Genomic DNA, 16298 nt, shown 5'->3' with positions numbered 1-16298 from the left:
GCCATTGCATAATTCAAACCTAAGTCCCCCCAGAATATTACTTGGTTTTCCGGGTCAACAGTCCAGTGATAATACCACTCGGCCGTTGCCTCTCCAGGTTTTAGTGATGACAATTGATGGATAAATATTAGCCAAGACACTGGGTGAATAGTCTTAACTTATTTCAAAATAATGTCATGAGATCTTTTATGTCCCACCTGAGCTGGGAAATGGGGCTTTGGTTCAAGGCCTCACATGAAAGGCACTGTTGTATTAGGCCGTCAGGGTCTGAAAAGGTTAATGCTAAGACATGCCTTAAGCACCATCCACTACCCTGATGTCACATGGACTTGGTGGGAAAACAGCTTTGGATCTTGGAGGTGTCAGGCCAAACATCAAAATCTTGGATCAAAATCCTGGAATTCTCTCCCTAATGGAATTGGGGGTGAGCAGGCATATGGAGTGCAGCGATTGAAGAAGACACCACCATCTTTGCAAGGGTGACGAGGGATGGGCAATAAATGCTGGCGTACCAGAGCGTGCCACATCTCACAAATAAATGCAAAAAATTCCAGGGCTTCCTCATAATCTCTATAATAATGTTGAGCACCTCAGTGTAAGCTGTGCTGAGTTGTCATCGAGCATCTTGTTTAAGACAAGAGTGTTTTCTCACTAGAATGCCAGGTGATTTTCCTCCACCATACCAGACTGAACTAGGCCTGTAGTTCCTGACCCTGCAAGCAGGTGGTAACAGCAAATTTACCCCATAGAAAACAAGAGTGCAGGCAGCTTTATATGGGATTGCTTATACATTAGATAGCACCTCTGACAGTGCAGCAACCTATAGGCAGTACTGCAGTGGAGTGTCAGATTGGAGGTTTGTACCCAAGCCTCTGGAATTAATATTGTTCTTGCTCAAAACAGTGAGTTTTACCAACTGAGCCATACTTGACACAAAACTAGTTCTAATAAACCAGCAGAAATGACACGCCTGTTACAATTACACTCCTGTTATCATAAATTCTAATTTACAATTAACTGAAACTGCTAAAACTCATATTATAACAAATTGTGTTGTAATGAAAATAGAAATCATCTTAAGCATCTGTTACAAATAGACTCCTGATAAAATTAAATCACAATTTATAAAACTTAACATAACTATTACATTTAATGGGCCCCTTAAATGCTATTTTCATGATATAATGAAAACATTTTATCATACGTTTTCTCCATCTGTGGACCTTACCCAGTGTGACGATGCTGCTCCTTTAACAAGATTGTGTTGCCCTTGACGTTTTTCAAAAGTGTTTTACAAGACACAGGTTCTGAAATGTCTGGCTTGACCGACTTGAAGACACTTTTAAGTTTTAAACAAAACTTGTGCAATGAAAGGGGAGTGGCCAGTTCTCCCAACTCAGCTTTCTCTGGTTTGGAGAAAGTGAGGACTGCAGGTGCTGGAGATCAGTGTCAAGAGTGTGGTGCTGGAAAAGCACAATCTTCAGATGCTGCTTGACCTGGTGTCCTTTTCCAGTACCACACTCTTGATTCTTTTCTCTGGTTTGGTTTGGGTTTGAGTGGTCTGGCCGTTCAGAGCAAGGAGTCAATCCGTTTTGAGGCTGCTAGTCCAAGAAACAGCTACATGGAAGAAGGTATTCCAAGCTGAATCTCTATACCTCCTCTCTCTCTCTCTCTCCCGAAAGAGCCTGTGTTTGTTTTTACCTTTTATGTCAAGGGGTGTTTATGGGGATTGTTACAAGCATTTGGAACTGCATCATTAAGTTGGGATAATCTGTTGGGTTTTTGGATCAGTTAAGTTATTCTATATTCTGTTCAGTTTTATTGTGCTTCATTTGGTAATCTTGTAAATAAATTCTGTTTTGTTTAAAACTGAGTGGTTGGGCCAGCTGCATCCCTCCTGGAAAATCCACACTACACCGGCTTAAAACAACGAGCAAAGTTAGGGCCCGGCCTACATTCTTGAAGTGTTTTGCGATTTGTTGTTGAATGCACTGCTGATGTGAAATACCCAGCAATACTGGCCCCCACATCATATTCTTTCAACAAAATGGCCACATTTCTTGGAACATACAGATGCCCTTACTAGAGCACGACACCATGTACAACAAACAAGTCGGTTATGATAGTTCAAAAGGAAGATGTTGTAATCGCCGTTAAGTCTAAGAAGGACTGGAATGAGCCATGTGTGAGAGGAGAGGGAGAAAAAGGAAGAGAAAATAAAGAGCATAAAAAGAGATTGTGATCAGAAACAGTGAATGGTGCGTCCGGAAAAATTGGCGTAGGAGCAACTAAGCATCTTGAATTGCTGGAGGATTGTGCTGGAGTGTCCAGGAGTTAAAAGTTAATTTCTTCAACAGCACTGCTTTTCCTGGTTTGGTGAGGCTGCTGCACTGATGGATGGAAATCTGTTCTAGGGTCAGGGATTTGGGGTCAGCATTCCTGGCCATGAACAGCACTGGGACTCATGATTTCCATCTCTGACCCTGCTAATCAGAGTTGACCAATTCTTCGAGTGATGCAAAACTGACAGGCTCTGCAACTTCCCACTCAGTGAGGCTTTTCAACAGTAGCACCAAAATAAAATGCTGCAAATGCTCTGGAGGTCACATAACACCTATGGAGAGAACAGATCAGATAATATTTTGAGTGTAGGCCTTTCAACACGAACCTATTCATTCCCTCACCTCAAATACATCTTCTACTTTTGCTTTATTATCCTTTACCAACTTCCCTTTTTGCTCCAAGCTGTTACGACCTCTAATAACACCTCAAATCTCTTCCAGACCAACTCGGTAATCTCCTCCCGCAGCCCCAACAGCCACCCTCAAGATGATCTGTTCCTCTTCTAGCTCAAACACCTCCAGTTTTAATTGCTCCATCTTTCGTTGCCATGCCAACAGCTTCCCAGGTCCTGAGTCTGGAATTCCCTTCCTACCTCAATTTCTTCCGTGAGACACTCATTTTCAGTCATCCACCCAACTCGCTTGTTACACAACTCCACTCCACATTTTGAATCTCTGGATGTTTTATTCAGTTAAAGGTGCTACATAAATGCGAATTGTTATTGCTGATTTGGACCCATAGGTTGATTCAGCAGGACCAGAGGTTCTAGTCACCCCCAGCTGAGGGAGGCTGGAAGATGGCTTGGGTGTTTACTCTTTCAAATAATGTCAAATTCAACAATTCAAAGAAATGAACCTCTGTGAATTACAGAAGAGCTGAAATTCACAGGGTCTGCAGTTTGCATTTCTGTGTGGATTTTACAGCGCAAGGCGCCGGACAGGAGAATTTTGAATCAACGATGAATCATGAAGGGAGAAATTAGCTCTGATGATAAGGAGTAGATTTTAAAGAATACTTTAGAGGTGAAAAGATGTTTCAAGAGGCAGGTACGTTTGAAGGGAGAATTTCAGAGTTTGAGGGCTAGCCTGCTGCTGGTACACTCTGCTCTTTTAAACAAAAGATACAAATAGAAAAGTCAAGGCCCATCCCTGACACCGCCCAATCAGATACTCCTGGAGTGGGGATGGTGCCGCGTTAGGTACAGAGTAAAGCTCACTCCACCCTTTTAAAACAGAAAGGTAAAAGTGTCCCCATCTCTTGAACTAAAATGAAACCCCAGTGACTTTGGGAAAAAAATCTTTCCTCGACTCTGCCACCACCAACCACTCTTGGGGTAGGTACAGTAAAGGGTCAGAATGTGGAATAAACATTCCTTGACTCCATCAAATGCAAAAGGAACTAAAAATCAAATCCCCTTAGCTCAATAAACATTGAATGCTCCCAGGATGGGGCCCAAAGGCTGGTACAGTCTAAGTGGTAAAAATGTCAATAAATCCCTGATGTTTAATTTGACTAGAATATGTCTCCAGCTGAATATCTCTGGTTCTTCAACCAGTACAATTCCCACTGCACTCTCCCCACTTCCCCATTAATATTGGAACAATGAGGACCTATGTTAGCTCTGTTTTGGGCCACATCTGTTTACTGTTCACATCAATTGTTTTTACAAAGGCCTAGAGGATCTGTTATTGAGTGGCTTTATGCTCAGATCCAGCAGTTTAGGTTTAAGAAAGATTCGTCAAGGAGAAGTCAAGATTGGGAATCAACCTCAAGCTAAGGCTGTATATTACATATTAAGACTAAGTACAGCAACAGATCCTAATTAGCGATATAGCACGGTCCTGTCTAGCTCTCTACATGTTTTTCTAGCACTCCTAACTCTGCCAACACTGTGTTGTTGATACCTAGCCTAGAGCCTTGAGGATTCAACGTTGAATTCAACACCCTTAGAGCAAGGCCTTGCTCTTCCATTTTGGTTATAATCCCCTGTACTCACCCGCACTCATGCAACCCATGTCCTGTTTGTATCTTGTTGGCTTTGCTCTCATCTCAGCAGAGCGGACCCATTTTCTCCTTCTCACACCCTTCATTTACATACATTTTGCACCTCTCTCTAGCACTACCCTTGTAGTTTGCTCTGTGCACCCTGATCAACTGTTTTACTTGCTCCCCAGCAGCATCAAAAACACTTTTCCCCAGCCCTTTTCAGTTCTGAAAAAGATTCGTATCAAACTTGAAATGTCAACTCTGCTTCTCACTTCACTGATTCTGTCAGATAGTCATTCAGCACGGAAACAGGTCCTTTGGCCCAACTCATCCATTCAGACCAGGTTTCCTAAACAGAACTAGTCCCATTTATTTGTGTTTAGCCCATATCCCTCTAAACATTTCCTACCCACATACCTATCTGAATATCTTCCTCTGGCAACTCGGTCCATATTTGCACCACCCTCTACCTGAAAAAGTTGCCCCTCAGGTCCTTTTTAAATCTTTCCCCTCCCATTTTAAACCAATGCCCCCTAGTTTTGGACTCCCTCCCTGGGAAAAAGACCTTTGCTATTCACTCTATCCATGATTTTATAAACCTCTATAAAGTCACCCCTCAGCCTCCGCGCTCCAAGGAGTAAAATCCCCAGCCATTTCAGTCTCTCTCGCCTCAAACCCACCCACCATAGCAACATCCTTGTAAGTCCTTTTTTTGCATCCTTTCCAGTTTGATAACAGCCTTCTTATAGCAGATTGACCAGAATTGTACGCAATATTCCAAATGTAGCTTTACCATTGTCTTGTACCGTAGAGATTCTCCGTAATTTCGGCTTTTTTTTCTATTCTGTGCTTGCTGACTACTGAATTTTAAGTATCTGTACACTTGAGCCCATCTAATGCACTACTGGCTGTTTCCTTAGATCAAGGTTGGCACAGTGGTTAGTGTCGCTGCCTCACAGTGCTATTCCAGCCTGTGTGGCATTTGCACATTCTCCCCATGTCTGCATGGGTTACCTCTGGTGCTCTGGTTTCCTCCCAGAATCCAAAGATGTGCACGTTAGGTGGATTGGCCATGGGAAATGCAGGGTTATGGGTAGAGAGGTGGGTCTGGGTAGGATGCTCTTCAAGAGATTGGTGTGAACCCGATGGGCCAAATGGCCTGCTCCCACAGTGTGGGGATACTATGAAATGGGGTTCACAGTGGGAAAAGGGTTTGGGAAACACAGACCTAAGCTCTGGAATTCACTCAATGCCTCTGCCTTTCTATCTCCCTCCTTTTACTTCAAGGTGCTCCCTAAAACCTTCCTCAGTAGCTTGCTGTCAGATTCTTGCCTGAGAAAGCTCAGCTGGTGTGACTTGGGACGTTTTACTACTAAATTACTACAGCTGGAGTTTGGGGAAATGAATGGCGATCTCATTGAAACCTATAAAATTCAAACTGGACCAGACAGGGTAGATGCACGAGGGACGTTCCCACTGGCAGGGAAGACTGGAACCACAACCATGGCCAAGGGATATGAGGTAAACCAGTTGGGGATGGACAGGGGAAGATTTCTTCACCCAGGGTGTGGTGGGCCTGTCAAGTTTGTTTCCACTTAGGGCAGTCAAGGCTAAGTTGCATGAGTTCAAGAAGAAGTTGAATATAAAACTTGAGGCTAAGGGATTGAGGGGTATTGGGGGCAAGTCGGAGTGAGCTATTGGGTTGGATGATCAGCCATGGTCATAATGGTGGGTCAGGCTCAAGGGGCTGACATAAGTCACTATTTTGCCTGTCTGTATATTCTTTTCCAGGTCTTTACTGACAGCTTACCTGATTTGCTAGTGGCTCCTGAGAAATCTGATCTCTCTGTGTGACTTTTTGGTTTTTTCACCGAATGCTGTCCGGCCCCACCAGCATGGTTCCACCTGCTCACCTCACACTTCCTGTCCTGAACATTCCTTCAGATTCTTGTATCTTTCTCTTGTTCAGCTCTTTGCTTGAAGCACATTTGGTGAAGCAAAACACACTCACCCAAATGGAGAATCTTCCTGGGAAAGTGGCATGATACCCTGCTGAGTATGTCAAATTGTAATGGGAGTGAACTTGACAAATTGATAAAAGGAGTTCATGAAAAGATGACCATCATCATTTATTTCATATATGGAGAGGAAGAACTGCATGGTAGATTGATTAGTAAAGTTAGATCACGTGGAATCCAGGGAGAGATTGCCAATTGGATACGAAATTGGCTTGATGGTAGGAGACAGAGAATGGTGGTGGACGTTTGTTTTTCAGATGGAGCCATGTGACCAATGGTATTCTGCAAGGATCAGTGATGGGTCTACTGGTTTGTTGTTTATATAAATTATTTAAATGAGAATATAGGAAGCATAATTGGAAGGTTTGTGGATGACACCAAAATTAGTGGTATAGTAGAAAGTGAAGAAGGTTTTCGAAGAGAACAAAGGGATCTTAATCTGTTGGGCTAATGGGCTAAGGATTGACAGACGGAGTTTAATTTAGATAATGCGAGGTGTTGCATTTTGATAAGATAAATATGGGCAGGACTTACTCAGTTAATGGTAGCGCCCTGGAGAGTCTTGCCGAACAGAGAGACCTAGAGGTTCAGGCACATAGTTCCTTGAAAGTGGTGTCACATGTAGATAGGGTGATGAAGAAGGCATTTGACACGCTTGCCTTCATTACTCAGAACATTGAGTAAAGGAGTTGGGACATCATGTTGTGGTTGTACAGGACATTGGTGAGGGCACCTTTGGAGTACTGTGTACAGTTCTGGTCGCCTTCTATAGGAAGGGTATTATTAAATTGAAAAGGGTACAGAAAAGATTTACCAGGGGGCTGGGGCTGGAGGGTTTGAGTTATAAGGAAAAGCTGGATAGACTGGGAGTCTTTTCACTGGAGCATGAGTTCGAGGGATGTCCTCATGAAGGGCATAGGTCTTTGCCTTCGGGTAGGGGCGTTCAAAACTAGAGGACACAGGTGAGTAGAGAAACTTTTAAAAGGTACCTGAGAGGCAACGTTTTCATGTGGAGGGTGGTTCGCATGTGGAAGGCTATGGAGGAAGTGGTGGAGGCTGGTACAAGTACAACATTTAAAAGACATTTGCACAGGTACATGAATAGGAAGGCTTAGAGGGATATGAGCCAAACACAGGCAAATGGGACTGGATTAGTTTGCGAAATCTAGTTGACAATGATGAGTTGGTCTGTAGGGTCTGTTTCCGTGCTGCATGACTCTGATTACGAGTATGACCTCAGAGCACAATTTTAATGCAAATTGTTGCTGTAAAATTGTATCATCCTTTTTGCCACCTCAGTTCACATCAAATGGGTGATATTGTAGAACATAAAATGTACAACAGTACAGGTCCTTCGGCCCACCATGCTGTGCTGAGCATTTATCTTAATCTAAGATCAACCTAAGCTACTCACCCCTCAATTTACTGCCGTTCATGTGCTGGTCCAGCAGTTGCTTAAATGTCCCTAATATCTCTGACTCTACTACCATCACTGGCAGTGCATTCCATGTTGTCAATTCATTCAGGGATAAGGTTCTGCTCCTTTTGAAGATGTGTGCTAGAGGGTGTTGGCTGTGATCCATCACACACAGTCAAATGGGCTGTTTCAGTTGTATCTTTTTAAACAGTAAAATGCCTTAAGGCTGCTGTAACATGTGGAGAGGTGCCATCTAACGCAAGAAAATTGTGTAAAATTCAAAGAAATTCACAGCACAGAGGCCATTTGATCCATCAAGTCTATGCTGATCACAACCTGTAGCTAGAACAAACAACCTCTCTCTGTAGCACACAGCCAAACAGGAGTGAAGAAGTCATTGGGCCTGATTGTAAATGCCACTTAGCTCTCACTTTTCTCTTGCTGCTTGAGATCAACTGACATTACTTCAGATGGCTTTCATAGATTCAGAGAATCCCTACACTGTAAAAGAGGCCAGTTGGTCCCTTGAGTCTGTACTGACCCTCCAAAGAGCATCCAACCCACTCCTTCCCCAGAAATATCCACAGTAATACCACATTTCCCATAGCTAATCCACCCAGCCTTCACATCACTGGACACTGTGGGCAATTTCCCATGGCCGATCCATCTAAACTGCACGTCTTTGGACTGTGGGAGGAAACCCACACAGACACGGGGAGTAAGTGCAAACTCCACACAGACCGTCATCCACCGGTGCAATTGAACCTGTGTCCCTAGCACTGCGAGGCAGCAGTGCTAACCACTGAGCAACTGTGTCTTGGGAGACTTTCTAGACAAGTCAAGAGTGCATCAACGTTATCAATATATTTCTTCACTTGGTCAAAGTCCTGAAGATTCCTCTCCGAATTGGAAACCTACAACACATATAATGCTCACCACCAAATTCTCAAAGACAATTAGTGACAGGCAACTAATGCTGGCCTTAATCTCATGAAAAAAAATAAGAAGATCACAGAATTTTTCTGCAGCCTCCATCAAAGGAAAGAGTGAGGTGCAGACCCAACCTCCCTGGCCCTACACTCATCCCTGGAACATCTGGATAACAAGGACACCTATGTCAGACTCCTGTTTATTGACTTTAGCTCTGCCTTCAACACCATAATTCCAACAAACGCCATCTCCAAACTCTGAAACCCAGGACTGTGCTCCCCTCTGTGTAACTGGATCGTCGACTTCCTGACCACAATCAGTGAGAATAGGTAACAACACCTCCTCCACGATAATCCTCAACACTACTATACTCCTTATATACTCATGACCGTGTGGCCAAATTCTGCTCTAACTCCATTTCCAGATTTGCTGATGACACCACATCAGCTCTCAAACAACGATGGGACAGAGTACAGGAAAGCGATGGAGAGCTTAGTGGCATGGGGTAAAGATAACAATCGCTCCCTTGATGTTAGCTAAATGAAGGAGCTGGTCATCATCTTCAGGAAGTGGAGTGGAGGACATCCCCCTGTCTGCATCAATGGTGCTGAGGTGGGGGTGGTCGAAGCTCTGGGTTCCCAAGGAGTAGATATCATCAACAGTCCATCCTGGTCCATCCACTCCAATGCTGCCAGTCAACAAAGCACACCAATGTCTCCATTTGCTCAGAAGGCGAAGGAAGTTCAGCATTTCCACAATGACTCTTACCAATTATTGTAGATGTACCATAGAAAATATCCTATCTGAATGCATCACAGCTTGGCATGGCAACGGCTCTGCCCAATACCACTGGAAATTAGAGAGAGTTGGGACCACAACCCAGTCCATGATGAAAACCAACGTTCCTTCCATTGACTCTGTCTATTCATCCTGCTGCCTCAGGAAAGCAGCCAACATCATCAAAGACCTCTCCCACCCCAGTTATACTCTCTTCCACCCTCTTCCATTGGCAGAAGATATAAAAATTTGAAAACGCATTTCAACATGTTTCAGAACAGCTTCTTCCCAGCAGTTATCAGACCCCTTATATATTTCTCTGCACATTCTCTGTAGCTGTAGTACTATATTCTGCATTCTGCTCTATTTTCCTCATATACTTATGTAGGGTGTGATTTGTCTCAGCATATAAAACAATAATTTTCACTGTATCTTGGTACATGGCTATCTGGTTACTCCACATTCCCACATATTCCTGATAACCTTCCACCTCCTCGCTTATCAAAATCTATCTAGCTCTGAATTTTGGCTAAGTCTGAGTTGTGTGAATCTTTTGTAGGGAACATTAATTGGCAAAGTTATGGCACTGCAGCTATACCAACATAGCAGACCCTTCCTTACACACACAACTCCATCGTCTCACTCTACTGGCTGTTTAACCACTGTGCCACACAGTTTGCTGTCCTTAACCTTATCCTGGGTAAACACATTCTGTAGGTTGGCTATGACCCCACTGAACACTTGCAGCATGTTATTGTACAGTCAGAGAGTATCCTGCACAGGTAAGCAATAGGTCAAATATAAACATGAGGTTTTATTTACAGGCAGGCAAAGTGAATAGGAAGGACACCAATAGAAACTGATATCGCCCCCATAATGCAAACCCGATTTCACATCATGACCATTGAATATTTAATAGCTCACCATTGTCTGCTGCACCCAGCTGTTTTCTGTTGGAAGCGGCTTTCCATCAGGTTCTGTCTGGCTTGGAGCATCTGCGCTGCTGAACTCTGTCATGATCCTGATCCTTCTAACACATCAGATACATGAGAGGTGGCAGCTGCCAGGGAGTGGAGACACTGATCAAGATCACCGCTTCTTAATGAAATGGAACCCCTTCCTATTGATGAATTCCACAGTGTTGTCATAACACCCTCTCAATGCTGTGTGTCTCCAGTTAACAATACCCTGAACTGAGCTATGTTCCTGAATCCTCCTGCCCAAGCTGCAGCACTGACCTCATTGTGGGGAAGTGAAATGACCTGGCGTGACCGTGCCCTGATAGAGTCAGTCATGGTCCTGATGTATGTGTGGGTGCCTGAACACACTTTGGCATGCAGTGAGACACACTGCATCTGGATAATGAGGGACATATCTCCATCTTCCACTCACATTCAGGCTCACCTTGTGCAGGACTCAGTGAAGGGGCCACGCTAGCTGTGATCACCCCAATATCATCAAGATCAGAGAGCCAGCAGGGCTCTGATACCCATCCAACCCCGGACCCAAATCAAACTCTCAATTTGGCACTGCATTCAGTATGGACCATCGTTACACTTATACAGCAGGGGATAGAGTGATGGTGTGCTGCTCCCACAGTACCCTTGGAGGTGACATAAATAATGGTCCACCAACAGCCAACACCAGCCTTTTGTAATGCTATTGTCAGTAACTTCAGTTTCATTCAGATGTCCATAAGCACCAATAGCATGGTGCAAATTGTCTTTCAATAGCATCTGATCCCTTTCTTCTCACTCTGCCTGCAGAAGCAAATTTATAGCTGGGGTTTGCATAAGTTTCATATGATGTGGATACTGCGCCTTTAATTCTGTGGATATTAAACTAAGTAATTTCCTCACAGCACTTTGCCCCTTGATAACAGAAAGTGATGGTAGTGGACACATGCTGGTGGTGGATGCCATCAGCACTTGGGCCCCATTTGGTCACCAGGTATTCCTCAACACTACTGTGTGACCGTTTACCTTGTATCACGCTGACAGTCCACCTTGCTCATTCCCTTCATGAAGACATATCAGGGTTCAACTTTATCTCCAACTGTCTTCACTGAGTACCAGCATAACAACGTAACGTCCACTTCTATTCTCTATGTTCCGCTTTTGGAGGCCATGGTGATGGTCATGGTGCCCGAAACTCCCAGCGCCTCCCGTGCCCTCTGATGCTGGTCTATGTACCCCCAATCACCTTGAGTTTGACCCTGTCACAGTCCTTGTTCCCACCCTGCCTCTGCTTTTCCTCACCAGCTTTGACCTTACCCCCTCCCACCCCCCTGTGAACCCCCACTGCCCTTGCTCCTCCTGAACAATCAGCTGATGGAGCCCCATGGACTGTATTTGCCTGTAGGCATGACAGGCCAAACCTCTGTATTTGCAATGCCTGACTGATTCCCCAGATTCCTTGTGATAGCCCCACAGTACTGACCATTGCCTACTCCTCAGACTGTACCGGGGCAGATCCCCCAACTGTAACGTGGTCAAAGCAGACGACTGACTGTGGCCATGCTCCCGGTCTGTGTGTGTCCTGTGCCTGTGACTGAAGGTACTGGGATCACTGACTGACAGCTCTCCCACCCCTTGACTAAGGACCGTTCCACCCCACCCCACTAATCTCTGAATCAATGTGCAGAGTGTTTGCTGCATAGGCAGCTGACACTTGCTATTAGTTCTAGATCAATGTCCCAGTGTACTGTGCAGCAAGGTGCTTCTCCCTGTCCTCTGACGAGTCTCTGCACGTCAATGCCACAGTGCTGTACTGGGAGCCTTTGGCTCTGCCTGAACCATTAACAGGGAAAGCAGTGCACACATGGATGTTGTGAGCATACAAACAGGCCCAAAGAGAGCACGCTCTTTTTTTATTTCAAAAATATGCTTTATTCAGTCACAACAGCAGTTTGGTTCTGCACAGTAGCATATCAAGGAAACAAACAAACAATGGAGTTTGACTCTACCCAAACAAACTGAAGGCATTTTTTACATATACAAGGCTATATTTGTGTACTTTTGAAGCACCAGGAGGGTTCGATAACTGAACAGATTCCAATTTAACTTTAGCAGTGAGACCTCAGACTTGGTCCTTCCCCACTGGGCCTTGGCAACAGATGCCCCAGGCTTTAGTTCATCCCTCAGCGCATAGTCCCGACCTTGGAATGTGCCAGTTTGCAACACTTGGTTGGGGTCATCTCCTTGGTCTGGAAGACCAACACATTTCGGGCAGACCAAAGAGCATCTTTCACTGTATTAATGGTCCTCCAGGCACAGTCGATATGTTTCGGTGTGCGTCCAGGGGAACAGACCGTAGAGCACAGAGTCCTGAGTCTTGGAGCTGCCCTGGACAAACCTCAGCAAGACCCATCGCATCTCTCTCCTTTGCAAAGGCACATTCCAGAAAGAGATGTGTGACAGTCTCTAACCCCCTCTCCCCGAACAAACACGATGGGAGTAAATGAGCTGCAGCCTGGTTCAATATTTGAGTTGGGTGTCTGTCCCAGAGCACAGGTGTTCCTGCTGCAGCCTTTCAGTGCTGGTTACTGGTGAACCCCACAGTGTGACATTGCAAGTCTATCAGTGAGACGCTGTGAAGATACATGAGAGATTGACAAATACTGGATGCCAATGTCCGTGGATGAAGGATAGGGACAGCTGGTGCATCTCATGTGCTGAGATGCAGTTTGGATGTAGACAAACATGGAGCTCCTTCACAAGCGAGCAAGCTGAATTCACGAGGTACCTGCCTCTGTTTTCCATATCGCCTCTTCTCAACCTTTAGCTTGTTTAGCACAACTGGTAATACAGAGGAATCTTAATTATCCAGCATTTGATTAACTGAATTTCGGATTATCCGAACAAGATCACAAGGTCCCAATGCTTGGCTAAATATGTTATCCAGCATTAAATTTTCCGGCATTCGATTAACCAAATGAAATACTCCCTGCCCGTGTCCTTCAGATAATCCCGGTTCCTCTGTATTGGAGGAAAATTAATGAGGCACATTGGACTTTTAAAAGGAATTTAACAAGCAATAATCTCCCTTAATTGATAACCCGCTACGCCGCTCAACAAAACATTAAAAATGGCACAAGATGATCCTGATGTCATGCCAAACATCTCTTTGATTCTGTCACAAATGGCACCATAGCCTATGTTGCTCAGACCCTGAGAGGACTTTGTCTTAAATGAGCAACGCTGAAAAATGTGTTGCTGGAAAAGCGCAGCACCTGGAGAGAGGCCAATAGATTGGACAGGGTAGGATTGTTTGGACCAGGCTTCAGGAATTCCTGAAGAAGGGCTTATGCCCGAAATGTCGATTCTCCTGCTCCTTGGATGCTGCCTGACCTGCTGCGCTTTTCCAGCAACACATTTTTCAGCTCTGATCTCCAGCATCTGCAGTCCTCGCATTCTTAAATGAGCAACCCCTTATTTTTAAGCAGTGTCCCTTAATTCCAGAATAAAACAAAGGACTGCAGAGGCTGGAGATCTGAAACAAAAACAGAAATTGCTGGAGAATCACAGCAGGCGTGGAGAGACAGCAGAGTTAATGTTTCAGATTCAGGGGCCCTTCTTCAGAATCAATTCTGCTTTCTCTCCACAGATGCTGCCAGACCCGGTAAGTTTCTCTAGCAATTCCTGATTTTTACCTTTTTATTTTAGGTTAGATTCTCACACAAAAAGAAACATACACACTAAACCTGCATATATCACTGAAGATCTTATGTTTCAATCAAGTCACCTCTTACTGAGCCTCCAGTGGATACAAGCCTCCGGTTTCAGAACTTTCCTCGATACAATCCTACCCTGTCCAATCTATTGGCCTCTCTCCAGATGCGAGAACCCCAGCTCTTATTGTTCCAACATTGCCATTGCAGGGTCCCCTCCTACGAATTTTTCTTTCTTGTTGGAGCTTATCTATTCTGTGTACTCTAGACCATACCCTTAAAAGTCTGCAGTTATATCTTTATTGACCTATCCCTTAACCTAATTTGAAGTTTAACATACTAATCTTGGATTCGCTCTTCTTTCTGTTCTTGGGTAGCTACAATACCGTCATTAACCTGTCAATGTAGAAAAAATGCCCAAATTTAACCTAACTACAAAATAAAGAGCAAATCCAACTCAGCCAAACACTATCCATCATTCTACTTTCAGTCATCAGAAAAGTAATGGAAAGAGTCATTGACAACACTGTCAGTTGGGACTTGCTCAGCAATAACCCGTTTGCTGACACTCCGTATGGGTTCATGAAAGTTCCTCAGCTCCTGACCTTATTAGAACCCTGGTCCAAACACAGCCTGCTGGAGGAGAGAAAGAGAGATGAGACATGAGGCCAAGGAGATTGAATTGTTGCTGGTGATTAAGAGAGACCAGTCATTATTGCCAATGTCTTAAGCCTCACGAAAGGAGGGGAAGGAGAATAAGAAGGACAGGAGGTGGTAAAAGGGGAGGAGAAAGACCTGGGGCACTATGGTGTAGTGCCAGAGGATTCAAGAAAGATGATCCATACTGCAGAGAGTTCTTGCAGCTATTTAGTTGAAGACCACTTTTTGATTTGTTGTGATTTACTATTGTCACATGTACCTAGGTACAGTGAAATGTTTTGTTTTGAGTGCAGTACAGGCAGATCATACCATACAAAGACCATAGTGTGATCGGCATACATTGTTACACCGCAAAGAAGGTGCGCAAAAAGTAAGATCAACTTTAGATATGAAATTTGAGAGGTACAGTCAGAAGTCTGATAACAGCGGGGAAGAAGCTTGTTGGTACCTGTTTAAACCTCTGTGTCTTCTACCTGATGGAAGAGGTTGGAAGAGATTATAACTGTAGTGGGAGGGGTTTCTCCTGATGTTGGCTACCTGCCTGAGGCAGTGAGAAATGTTGGAGACAATGGATGGAAAGTTGGCTTGAGTGAGGGGACTGGGCTATGTTCACCACTCTCTGTAGTTTCTTTTGGTCCTGAGCAGAGTGATTGTCATACCAAAATGTGATACTCTCCACAAACAGATGTCAAAGCATCACGAATACATAACCTTGCATGACTGAGGAACCCAACACGATTGTCAACCCCATCAGTAGTCAATTAATATAATTACTCCTGAATTTAAACAAAAGCAAACAATGGAAACACAGCACAAAATTAGGAAGTATTTACCCTGGGGCTCATCCTGAGTTATTACCTATGACTGTTATAAACTATCTGGCTGCTTACACAAAGTCCAGCCCACATTGAAGAAGGAGCAACAAGCAAGGTAATGGCTGCTGGGAATCAGAAGAGAACAAATCAGATATCTTCCTGTGATACCCAGAGGAGTTTATGGGCTATTATGACCAGTCCTCAGCTTGCACCACCTTAGCATGGGTTTCAGCCCTCTGGACTGCTGCCTGTCAGGCACTGCTAGGCCGTGTAGGAATGGGAAGGAGGGAATAGGAGTTCTGGCATTTGGAGAGAGATTACAGTAGATTCTTGCTCCATGATTCTTAAACCACTACCACAACTTTTCTGTTCAGCAAGACTTGGGATCTGCTGGAATAAAGATGCCTGGAGGTTAGTGATTCTGAGGAACCCAGAATGCCCAATATACCATCTGTGCTTGAAGTGTGACACTTTTGGAGTTTGAGCTTCCATTGCAGCATGCTGATGTTCCAAGTTTGACATTTCCATCATTAGATGCTGCTTATGGTTGGGCTTAGGGCTCACAGGCAGCTTGTGCTCAGACCAAGTTTCCTCACTGTAGGCATCGTGTCCTTTAATCTTTCAAGCCAGTTGACCATGCCACTATTTGGTTTGTCAGTCCCATTCACTGTATTCTGAAGCTT

Source organism: Hemiscyllium ocellatum, chromosome 21 (assembly GCF_020745735.1).
Source record: "Hemiscyllium ocellatum isolate sHemOce1 chromosome 21, sHemOce1.pat.X.cur, whole genome shotgun sequence".
In the NCBI taxonomy this organism is placed as follows: domain Eukaryota; kingdom Metazoa; phylum Chordata; class Chondrichthyes; order Orectolobiformes; family Hemiscylliidae; genus Hemiscyllium; species Hemiscyllium ocellatum.
Note: the sequence above shows the minus strand (reverse complement) of the source record.